Consider the following 12,935-nt stretch of genomic DNA (forward strand, 5'->3'; position numbering starts at 1 on the left):
CTCCCTAGCCTCAATAAGTGGAAGCAGCAGTAGGAAGAGGGACGTGTCGGTCCTCCCTGCCACTCAGACATGATCATGTGAAAGGTGACGTTTGAGGCCACCGTTGATGAGGAGTCCTGCAAGGACCACAGGCAAATGAGCAATGTGGTTTCAGGGTATCCCCAAGCTTTGATAAAATAAACCTGCATAGTCATGAAGCCCCTCTGGAGCTTCTTCCACAGCTGGGATCTGTGGGATCAGCTGGGGAGGCCGTGACTCCATCCCCGGTCCTCTCCTAAAGCCCTCATGGTCCCATCCAGTTTGCAGCCAGACCTGTCCTGAAACTCATGCAAAAGTGAAGGGACCTCAGCTGCATCCTCTGTTCCTTAGGAATAACAGCAGGGGAATATTCTGACCCCATCTTAAGGAGAATAACTTGGAGCATGTCTGCCCTTAACATATAACCCACAAAGTATCCCGGATTACCACGAGCGGGAGGTGGCCCTTTTCTCACCCCCATTGTAGTGCCTCTAAAAGCCTTTCTCTCATTTCTGGTCTTTCTCCAAGGGAACTTCTGTCTTTAAGAAGAGGTCTTTGCCCCAGGAGGCTGGCTCCTTGCAGTGGCACAGCCCCATGACATCAAGCATGGTTAGTTTTAGTGGGATTAATCTCCCCAGAGAGCTTTTAACTCTGAAATTATCCTTTGCTGGGGGCTGTCGTGGCATCAGTTACGCGGTGGGCTGCAGCATCCCTGCAGGAGTGAATGAGCCCCATCCCTTGTCAAAAAAAGATGCACGTGCTGACATAACGGAGGGGGTCAAAAAATGGAGAACAAAAAAATCAGCACAGTTAACATACGTGACCGTGTACAACTCTCTCCAGCAGAATGAGGGCTCTGTGCTCACCGCAGCTGGTTACTTCACCTGGTGGCAGGGCCAGAGCAGGTGATGCAGACACCGAGTTACCTTGCCAGGGCTCTGTTGCTCTCAAAAAAAGGAGAAAGAGGAAGAGGTAAACCCTCTGGAGGACAGTTTTGAGCAAGAGAGGACGGTACAAGTGTGCTGACTGCAACATGCGATGGCTTTCAGGACATCCTGATGACACGGATGTGTCCAGAGTAAATTCTGTGCACATTCCAATCACTCATGGGCTTTGGCTTTGGAAACGTCTTGACTTTGTGGCTTTCAGCAGAGCGATAAACCAGCTAGAGATGTGCTCGGGTCCCTTTGACAGATGCCCAGGCCAGCCATGCCTCAGCGCAGCTGGGTAGCAGCCTTTCCCCATGCAGGAGGGATGCACGCTCACGAGCTGTTAAAGGTATGCGCAGCATGCAGCGTTTTTGATCAAAATAAGTAATACAAGAAGGCAAAGATGATAGCATTGCTGTTATAATTGTAATGAGTCACAAATGCTATTTTGATGGTTTTCTTTGAAAGAAATACACAAAACGCAAGTGATTTAATTAAAGATCTCCAAGGCTTTGTAATCAGCATGGCCACAAATGAAGGCAAATCTACTTTCATGTGGCAGAATACATAAGTAGTTTTCCCATTCAAATAAAAAAGAAGAAGAGAAAAAGACATTTTAAAGAGTTTTGTTTATAACAATACTAGGACATGACATGAAGGACCTATATTCCCCATGTGAGAGAAAGACTGTGATCAGCTTAGATAAAGCGCAGAGGGTTCAGGGGTTTTTTTAATGGTTTATGAATGCATGCATTACATTACACATGTCTGCTGAACACGGAGCACATCTCCGAGGAGTCCTTTGGCAAAATGTATTTTGGAACAAGAAAAGGAAGAAACTCCCAGGGAGTCAAAGACACCGACAGGTAGCTAGATACATTCATCCAGCTCAATTTCTGAAGCTCTTTCTGAGCTTTATGGGAACAAATGCCCAAAGCTCAGGACACAGAAGCAGGCTTTGAAGCTGGTGGGATCTTTAAACCAAAGAAATAGGATGGGTCACTCAGCAAACAATTTTTATTTTTGGCAAGCAAGCACGGAGAAAGTGAGCATTTTTGACCTAAGTGTGCCTGGGGCTCTGACCACCTGGGACTGATCTGCTTGGAGAAGCAGGAAACACTGTGAGGCTCGACCTGATAGAAATAGCTACCGTTTCCTTTGCACCGTATCACCACCGTGCCTGCGAGGTGCACAGGATCCCACTTGCATCCAAGATTTGCTGCAAAACGTCAGGGAAATGGCGAGAGGGCAGATTAATCCCGTTTACTCTGAAGAAGCCCATGATTAATGCAACTTGGATGGTGCTGTAGGAAGGGGGATGGCTTAAAAAGATGGAAGGAAGTCTGTGGCTGTCCTTACTTGATACTATATATGGTATTTGGTCAGTTCTGCTTTAGAAGCTGCAGCCAGAATCGCGTTTTTATTGTATTTCTTTTTAAAGCAGAAAAAAGGTCAAATAACTTCACCGTGCTCAAAGAGCCCGCGGTGACGGATAGTTCTGCGAGTGGCAGCTGCGAAGCGTCGAGCCCTGGGAGTGCTCACGGGGGTTGCTACAGGCGCTACGGCCCCCCCTGCCCTCTGCCAGACCAGCGAGCCCTGAGACCGGGTGGCCTGGCTGCTCCGACTCCCTCGGGACTCCCCTCTGCCCCGATTTTGACCCGCATGGACAGGCTCAGCGGGGAACTGTGTCGGGTTTGACGCATGAACCCTCTGGACCAGAGCTGCGCTGTCTGCGGAGGGGACAGCCGCGGGCTGGCAGGAGCCAGGGCTCTGAGGAAGGAAAGCTTCTCACTTCTGCTGTTACTGATTCCCACTGCACGAGTAACACCAGGACACTGGCAGTGCTAGGAGCTGTACAGGCAGTGATTGCAGAGGTTTCGGCCAACCAAAGAGGTTACTCATAGGTGATGAGACAACTGATGGCCACAGATCGACAGAAGAAGAAGATGTGGGACAACAGGGCAACCAGCAAGAAGTGAGTCTCTGTCTACCTTGGAGAAGTCCCAGAGGATCACAGCTGTTTCCCTGTCCCATCCCACTGCCAAGAAAGCCATAAGCTCACCTTTATCCTCAGCCCCCTGACATCTCAGTGCTCCTTTCAGCCTGCCTGACAGCTCAGGCTCATTTTATGGGACCGGGCTTCGCTAGCAGGACAGGACTGCCATTTATTCCCACTCTGAACTGGCCACCCCAGCAGGCTGATTTCTCAGGGCTAGGGCCATCTGGTTGACCCATCTCCTCTCCAACAGCCCTCAGTTAGGGTCCAAACCATCTGGGGGCTGCATTTTTTGCAAAGCCTGACAGCCCTTTCCCTCTCTGATCCAACCGGCACTGATAACCAGCGCTGCTGAAAGCGCAGGAACATCCCCCCTTCCCTCCACTCCCCTTTTACATCTGCTCTACATTTGCATCTCAGAAATTAGAGAACTTAGTTATGCGGAATTACATAGCTCGGGCTGGAGTATGGAACTGATTGGGTATTCAAGCTAAATAAGACGAGTTTAAAGATCTTTCCAGGAAATTGAGTGGAACACCCAAACTGACATTCGGTATTAAATATTATATTTGTGCAGTTGCTCTTTATAGCCCGTTGGCATTGAACATCTGGGAGCACGATTTATAACATACAGAAACTGAATACCTGCTCAAAATTACGCTCATCAGAGCTCAGAAATTAAAATATTACTGTGTACACTCTGAGCCAGTCCATTCCTAAAAGGTAGTGCTATTAAAATATGATTAGTTGCGCCATATCTGGTCTCAGAAATGTCATACACCATTACAACTGAAAAGACCTTGATGCAATCCTATTGGCAAAGTCCTCTGCTTGATCAGAAGCAAGATGCCAAAGAACGAACCTTGCAAATACTTGCCCCAGCACCAGGAGGGGAATTAAAGAGAGAAGGGGTTTTCAGAGCTCTTGGTTGCACAGATTGGGGTGGCTTTGGGCTCTTCCTCACGGCAGGCAAGAGCTGAAATCTTGCATGGTTTTTTTTCTGATGCGGGAAGAGCCCCGCTGCCCTTTGCTTCATCAAGTGTGTGTTGCCTTTTCATCTTCACCCAGGACAGAGGCGGGGATCGTCCCCTGCCACAGCCCCGTCCCAGTCCCCAGCAATCACAGCTCCCTGTCCCTGACATGTTCACTTTTTCAAGAGCGCGCGCTTCATGGGTGGTCGGGATTGCATTTCCCCCCCTTGCTGGAGAATAAAATCCAAACAACAACCACAGAAAACCTGCAGGGACTGGGCTCAGGTTGGGGTAATTATGATCTTCTTCCGCTTCTTGCAACACAGTGATATATATATATATGTATATACGTATAAAAAATCCTTTGCAATATATGATCGTCTCTCCTAATGAGGTGGATTGACCTAATCAGGTCGGCATTGCACAGCGTTAATCACTGTAAGCATTTCTGTGCCGAAACCTCTGCAAGGGCAAATCACCCCACGGGCAGGGCTCAGCCCAGCGGAGCTTGGCGCTGGGTGCCCCATCCCCAGCACCCGCGGGCAGAGCCCTCCAGGCCAGGGCTGCTCTCAGATCCAGCAGAAACCTCCCCTGGGGCTGGCCAAGGGGTTCAAGGCAATCGCCTGCCCTGGAAAAGTCAGTCCAAGGCACTGATCGGTTGGTGCAATTACAACAGCAACAAAATCCCCCAGAGCCAGCCCTTGTTCTCTGTAATTGAAGACATTTCCCATAGGCGGGTGGCATTTTTTTTTTCTTTTTAAGCGTGGCTGCACCAAACCAGACATCCGAGAAGATGCAGTTTTGCAAAAACAGACAGAAATGCAGTTGGTTTGTTTTTTTTTTTTAAGGTCTCGGGACTGAGGCCAGGCGAGGTCCCAGCCCCGGTGCCCCCACTTTGTGCTCTCTGCCTGCCCAGTACGCCGCAGAAATCCCCCCTAAAGCGAAGGCAGTGGCCCGGCGGGAGCTGCCGCTCCCCGGCTTTGTCAGGGCTTATTACTCCGTGTTTTCACACTTATCCCCAAGGTGTTGAACTCGCCCTGAAGGTTAATTAGTAATTTATTGCGCTGTCATCAGTTCGAGGCTACTAATGGCTTCAATTTAGCCCCAGGGCTTTTGGTTTTTCCTTTTTTTTTCTTTTTCTTTTTTTTTCCTCCCTTCCTTTCCTCCTGCCTGCTTTGGAGGAGCTGGGAGTTACAGTATCTACTTGGGAAAGCACCTGGAAATAAGGTGCAAAGGGGCAGCTGAAGATGCCCCCTCCCCAGCTCCGGGAGTGGACCCCAGTTGTCCTGTATCCCTGGCCCAATTTGCAAAGAAACAATTTAAAGCAATTCCCACAGAACTGCAAAGCTGAGGGTGTTTTGGAGTCCTCCTAAATGTCCGGCTTGAAGCAATGTCCTTTGGACAGCTTTTTCCAAGACAAGGTGGCCACGGAGCACGGACCTCAGGCCAAATGGTGCCGCATGAGCTGTCTCTGTGGTTAGCAGCAGCCCCCTCTCCCCTCGCAGGACACAAAATCATCTTGGCTGGAGAAACCTAAACCAGCTTCACTCACAGTGAGACATCTATGAGTGGGCAGAGGGCAGCCTGAGAGGAGGACTCACCGAGCCCATCGCCTCCGCGTCTGGGCGCCTGGTTTTTGCATGCACGGCTGCAGGGCTTGGCTGGCTCAGGAAAGAGCTGTGGTTTGATCCAGCAAGGACTGGGGTTGGGGGGCACTGGGGTACGGAGCTATTCCTGTAATGTGCCTCCAGTATGCCTCAGTTTCCCCATTTATTTAGGGAGTGGATGTGCAGCCCACCTCGCCCAGGCGCACATGCAGCCCACCGGGCAATCTGAATAGCAAACCACCCCCCCAAAACCAACCCACCTGCCCCAAAAGCCCTCCACCCACCCAGATAGGACTTAGATGCTGTCCCATCAGCAATCCCTCTTCATCCTGCTCTCGGATGCTTCCCCGGGGCTTTTGTGCCCCCGCATCATGGGGATGCTAAGCAGAGATGGTGCAAGGGTTGTGTCCCCTGCTGCGTCCCTCTGCATCCCCATCAGCCCTCTCTTGCCTGATGGAGAGCCTCTTACAAAACAGCCGCGCACTGATTTTTTTTGGAAAATAACCACGTTTCCTGTGTTTATACAGACTGTTAGGTAAACCGGCCATGGGGAGGGGGGGCAAAGGCATGTGAGGTGCTGGTGAGGTCCGGCCGGGGCGTCTGTCTCAGCACCGTAGCCTGCGTCCAGGGCAGGAAGGGATGGCTGGGATGGAAGTGTCCCGTTGGGGCTGAGCCCCGCGGGGTGTGGGGACGGGTGGCACCGGGTGGCCTTGCCACCACCAGCCCTTCCCTGCTTGGGTGCTGGGGACATGGGGACAGCAATAGCAGGGCTGCGTCTGGGTGCTGGGCTCCCAGTGCATCCTCACCAGGGATTCACGGAAGAGAGGGACTAGGAGAAGGGGAATTAGGCGATTTTAGGAAAAAAGGGAAGAAATAGATCTCATCAAGAATACGGGGGGTTTCTTTCAACCAGAGGGCTGCGACAAATCCCTTGCAATGTCCTAGGGAACGATACGGTGGCAGAGCTCAGGCCCAGAGGGGAGCAGGGGCAGTGGGATGCCTGCAGCCTGTCCAGCCACAGGACCCGTGCTGGGGCGAGGGACGAGCCAGTCTGGGGAGGAAGGTGGAAAGGTGCATTTCTCACAACTGTGTGACCTAACCGTCAGCTGGAAAGGAAAAAAGTACGGATATTTCTTTGGATTTTGATTTAAGAAGAACCCCCCTATATTTAGCTTTCACCTTCAGACACAGCACGTGGATTCCTAGAGTAACATCTGCTATTCCCCTCCCCTGTTTAATTTATGGCCGTTAACTTTAGGGCTAAGGACAGTTTATGGAAAAAAACACCTGCTTTCCCCTACTCCCAGGGCAAGGGTGGAATTTTCTCTGACTCTGCATCCTAAATAAAGCTCCGTTCCAGGCCCCGATGATTCATAGCATGGCTCACGCACACATGCCTTATGTTAGGAGGCCCTGTCAAGATGCTCATGCCCCTTTCGAGTTCGAGGACTTGAGCACAGGCTTTGCACAGAGTTCATTTATACACCAGGGCTTTCTGCAGAGCCCAGGGGAAACCTGAGCCCTGGAACCGGCTGCCCTGTTGTTGGGGTATGGCCATGCTACGCGCCAACCTCTTGCAGAAAGGCACAGGGAGCTCTGTCTACGTTAGGGTCACTGGGACGCCAGTAAAGCCACCCGGTTCTGGCTGCCAGTCTGGTTTTGCTCCATCCCACAGCTATCTCAGAGGGCTCCATCCTTCCCATCGCTTCTCCAAATGCACCTTATACGCACACCAAGCTCAGGCCAGCCCTCGTTTTGCTTTCTCAGCAAGGCAGTATCTCAGCCCTTTGACACAGATCCCTGGCTTTGCTTCTGTCATTATGAAAGATTGTCTTTCCGTGATGGAGCTTTCACTCGTGGATGCTTGTCAAGAAAAAAAAAAAGGGGGAAAAAAAAAGGAAAAAAAATAAAAATGAGAATTGTTGGCAGTGAACAGAAGATAAAACCTGGACGCTCATCCAAGCTTGTATTTGAAAACTGATAGCCAGCACTCACGCGGCACGCAAAGACCCCCCACGTAGCGAACCACCCCTCGTCCGGAGCCCCGTGCAGCGTGCAGGGCTGGAGCCCCCGGGAGGCTTCGCCCCATGCCAGAAGCCATGCCACGCACCCCGACATCGGTGCCACGGGCGGTTTGCTGGCCCCTATGCCTTTTTCAAAGGGGGAACAAAGCAAGGTGGTGGTGGGGGAGAAGCCTATGACTAATTTTGTAACCTTTCCTTTTAGTGTTTAAGAGAACCTAAGTCTGTTTACAATAAAACAGAGTGATATTTTTCATCCTTCCAAATGGAACAAGGGTTATATAAACAAAGTAACCTCAGACACAGCAAACACCTGTTGAAGGGAACCGGCTTGAAAAGACAAGGAAAAAACTATCTGTCTATCTATCAAGGCCTCCTGTTGACTTGTGGTCAAGTTCAAGTTGAAGTGCATGGCAGAGATCTGCTGATGGGGGAAGGCTGAGATAAGCAAAAGCATTAGCAAATGCCCATGGTTTTTGCTCGGGAGGTTAGTGAAGGAGTAAGGAAGAACTTTCTACCTCTTGAAACCAAGGAGTTTAGGTCTGCATGTTCCTAGATAATTTCTCAACTGGATTGGAGCAGTTTTTTCTGTTCTCTGGTATCTCACTTCGAAGAAGAAACCCCAAATTGGGAAGTTATGGAATAACCTGTCACAAATCTCCCTGTCTTCCTTCTACCCTTTGGCTCAGCTTTCAGTCCTGCCCCAAAACACGTAGGCTTTCATTTCTTCCAAACTGCTGTGGTTTTGATTTTTTCCCAAACTAATCAAATTGAATCACAGAATCATAGAATCATTAAGGTTGGAAAAGACCCTTAAGATTGAGTCCAACCGTTAGCCCAGCACTGCCAAGTCCACTACTAAACCATGTCCTCAAGCACCACGTCTACCCTTCCTTTAAATACCTCCAGGGACGGAGACTCAACCACTTCCCTGGGCAGCCTGTGCCAGTGCCTGACTACCCTTTCAGTGAAGAAGTTTTTCCTAATATCCAACCTAAACCTCCCCTGGCGCAGCTTGAGGCCGTTTCCTCCCGTCCCATTGCTTGTTACTTGGGAGAAGAGACTGACCCCCACCTTGCTACAACCTCCTTTCAGGTAGTTGTAGAGAGCAATAAGGTCTCCCCTCAGCCTCCTCTTCTCCAGACTAAACAACCTCAGTTCCCTCAGCCACTCCTCATAAGACTTGTGCTCCAGACCCTTCACCAACTTTGTGGCCCTTCTTTGGACACGCTCCAGCACCTCGATGTCCTTCTTGGAGTGAGGGGCCCAAAACTGAACACAGTACTCGAGGTGCGGCCTCACCAGTGCCCAGTACAGGGGCACTATCACCTCCCTGCTCCTGCTGGCCACACTATACCTGATACAAGCCAGGATGCCATTGGCCCTCTTGGCCACCTGGGCACACTGCTGGCTCATGTTCAGGCAGCTGTCAACCAACACCCCCCCCAGCTCCTTTTCCGCCAGGCAGCTCTCCAGCCACTCCTCCCCAAGCCTGTAGCATCGCATGGGGTGGTTGTGACCCAAGTGCAGGACTCCGCACTGAGCCTTGTTGAATCTTATACAGTTGGCCCTGGCCCAATGATCCAGCCTGTCCAGGTCCCTCTGTAGGACCTTCCTACCCTCCAGCAGATTGACACTTCCACCCAACTTGGTGTCATCTACAAACTTACTGAGGGTGCACTCAATCCCCTCATCCAGATCATCAATGAAGATATTGAACAGGACCGGCGCCAACACTGAGCCCTGGGGAACACCACTCATGACCGGCCGCCAACTGGATTTGAATCCATTCACCACCACTCTCTGGGCTCAGCCATCCAGCCAGTTTTTAACCCAGTGCAGAGTGCACTTATCCAAGCCACGAGCAGCCAGCTTCTCCAGGAGAATGCTCTGGGAGACAGCGTCAAAGGCCTTACTAAAGTCCAAGTAGACAACATCTACAGCCTTCCCCTCATCCACTAAGCGAGTCACCTTGTCATAGAAGGAGACCAGGTTAGTGAAGCAGGACTTCCCTTTCATAAACCCGTGCTGGCTGGGCCTGATCGCCTGGTTGTCCCGCACGTGCTGTGTAATGGCACTCAATATGATTTGCTCCATGACCTTCCTCGACACCGAGGTCAGGCTGACAGGCCTGTAGTTCCCCGGATCCTCCTCTGACCCTTCTTGTAGATGGGTGTCACATTTGCTAACTTCCAGTCATCTAGGACCTCCCCGGTTGACCAGGACTGCTGATAAATGATGGAGAGTGGCTTAGCAAGCTCCTCTGCCAGCTCCCTCAGTATCCTCGGGTGGATCCTGTCTGGCCCCATGGACTTGTAGGCATCCAGGTGGAGGAGCAGGTCGGTGACTGCCACCTCTTCGACAACAGGGGCTTCATTCTGCATCCTATCTCCATCTCCCAGCTCAGGGGCCTGAAAACCCTGAGGATTACCGGTCTGACTATTAAAGACTGAGGCAAAGAAGGCATTAAGTACCTCAGCCTTCTCCTCATCCTTTGTGGCAATGTTTCCCTCTGCATCCAACAAAGGAGGGAGATTCTCCCTGGCTCTCCTTTTGTTGTTAATATATTTGTATAAACATTTTTTGTTATCTTTAACGGCGGTGGCCAGTTTAAGTTCTAGCTGGGCCTTCGCCTTTCTAATCTTCTCCCTGCATAACCTCACAACATCCTTGTAGTCCTCCTGAGTCACCTGCCCCTTCTTCCAAAGGTGATAGGCTCTCCTTTTTTTCCTGAGTTCCAGCCAAAGCTCTCTGTTCAGCCAGGCCGGTCTTCTCCCCCACCTGCTCATCTTACAGCACATGGGAACGGCCTGCTCCTGTGCCTTTGAGACTTCCTTCTTGAATAACATCCAGCCTTCCTGGACTCCTTTGCCCTTCAGGACTGCCTCCCAAGGGACTCTGCTAACCAGACTCCTAAACAATCCAAGGTCTGCCCTTCTAAAGTTCAGGGTAGCAGTTTTGCTGACCCTCTTCCTTACTTCTCCAAGAATTGAAAACTCTATCATGTCATGGTAACTAAGCCCAAGACAGCGTCCAGCCACCACATCACCCTCCAGGCCCTCTCTGTTCGAAAACAGCAGGTCCAGCTGGGCACCTCCCCTGCTTGGCTCGCTTACCAGCTGCATCAGGGAGTTATCTTCCACACACTCCAGGAACCTCCAAGACTGCTTTCTCTCTGCTGTGTTGTATTTCCAGCAGATATCTGGTAAGTTGAAGACTCCCACGAGAACAAGGGCTAGAGATTGTAAGACTTCAGCCAGCTTCTTGTAGAATACTTTGTTTGTTTCCTCATCTTGGTTGGGTGGTCTATAACAGACTCCCACCAGGTTATCTGCCTTATTAGCCTTCCCTCTGATCTTTACCCATAAGCACTCAACCTTATCATTACCTTCGTTGAGCTCTAGACAATCAAAGCACTCTCTAACGTACAAGAACGCAACTGTGTTCACATAATCCTACAGGCTGGGTTTGAAATCATTAAGTCCTTCAGCTTCAGCGGCATCTCGTGGTGGTGAGTTCCATGGATTAATTATGCATTTCTTACCACAATAAGTGGTAATACCTAAGGTGACTAAATGAGTTATATCATATCCTTTTATTTTGCATTTTTTCACAAAGGTTTGTCAAACCCACCCAGCTCCTTGAGCAGAACCATGCCAGGAAAGTCCTACACCTGTGAGCCAGCCATGGTTTTAGGACGAGCTCTGAAGCAATGAAGAGATGAAAGACACCCAAATTCTGGTTTGGTCTGTTGTGCTGGCAGCACCTCTAAACGTCCCTGCATCTTGGGACCCTGCTGGGAGGATGCACCAGGAGATACCCCAGGTTTCAGCCACTCCGGTGGTGTTTCCAGACTTGCTAGAAGCTGAAGCCCCAGGGGACCACAGCAGCACCAGCATCAGAACCGTAGAAGACCACCCTCCTGCGGTCCTGCTGCTGGATCAGGCCCATAGCCTGGGGAGGTCAACCGTTGGTGTTTTACTAGGGTTTGGCGTCTTCCCGTGAAATGCAGAAGACATCAGCAGTAGGTATGCTTGATGACTCGTTTTATTGTGTCGTTTGATTGGAATTGAAGAAATGAGCACAGACTTTTCCAAAACGGAACTGGAAGAAGGCGTGTCATCCTCCAGAAGCAATTCCCCTCTCCCCTGAGAAGTGCTATTCCCCATGAGCTGCAAAAATAGGAATTTCCAAAGCTATTGTTCAAAACCACGACAATTTCATCCTCATTATAACTTTCTTCCTTTTCCCACCCGTCCAGGAGCAAGGCAAAGAAATATTACCCTTTCCAGCATGCCACAAAGCAGATTTCTCAGCTTGCGTAAAACAGTGTAACTCCACTGACGCCATGGAGGCACGCCAACTTACACCTATTCAGGAATCTGGTCTCCTATTTTTTATATCTTGGATTTCAGCAGGCTTCCCTGGCCGAGGATGAGGAAGGCTCCAGCAAAGCACAAACTACCTGTTTATCTGACATCCCATCCCAGCGGACAAACCGACATTGCAGGACCACGTGCATCGGAAACATGGCTGATAAAGCGCAAAGAAAAACGTCGTTTTCCGCTGTGCGTGTGGGATTGTAATTCTTCTGAAAGCTTTGCTTAAAACCCATTTTTCCACCTGTAATGAGAGAAGCTGTCTTGCTTTGCCTGGGCTCTGGAAGCGCATGCTGACAGGTTGTGTGTAATGTCATCTCTCTGCTTTAAGCCCCGTTCCAAGCTCGGAAATCCAGTGGGCTGGATGGAGGACTGCTCTGGTGGAAGGGAGAGGAAGGTTATTTTATTTATTAAGTTTTTTAAGGGAGTTGGTTTTGATTCTAACCTAACAAACAGGTTGACACAGACGATTAATAATCAACATGATTTAAAGTCAAGTTGTCTGTCAGACCAGCAAATAAATATCTGTGGTACCTTGGTGCCCAGTTGACCATTTACCCACAGCAACCTCTGCACTCATTTCACATAAACAATGTCCAAGCTTGTGCTTCATACATATCTATATTTTATATATATATTATCAAATTAATTAATACTCATAACGTGTTCAGGTCCAAAAATAAGAGGAATTAAAGGCTAGAAAATATATACTAGGTTGTCGTACATTTTCTCTGTGAAGCATCCTCTCCATGGTAAGGAGACGTGCTGCCAGAGGGGTGCTCGCTGGCTGTGGAGCCGTGCCCCTGCACAGGGGCTGCGGTGTCGTACCAGCTCCTCCAAGCACATTTTGCAAACTGTGGTGCTGTCACCCTGCGTCCTGTTTTCCAGCAGACACAAGTCTGAATCAATGGGAATAATGAGGCATGGTGAGAAGAGTGTTGAGAATTGGTCTCTTACTAACTTCAGCTGTAAATCTGTAAGTCTTTAGAGTCTCGGCTCTTTCCAGTTACACAA

Source organism: Nipponia nippon, unplaced genomic scaffold (assembly GCF_047370975.1).
Source record: "Nipponia nippon isolate SJK-2023a ecotype South Korea unplaced genomic scaffold, ASM4737097v1 scaffold_7, whole genome shotgun sequence".
Lineage (NCBI taxonomy): Eukaryota > Metazoa > Chordata > Aves > Pelecaniformes > Threskiornithidae > Nipponia > Nipponia nippon.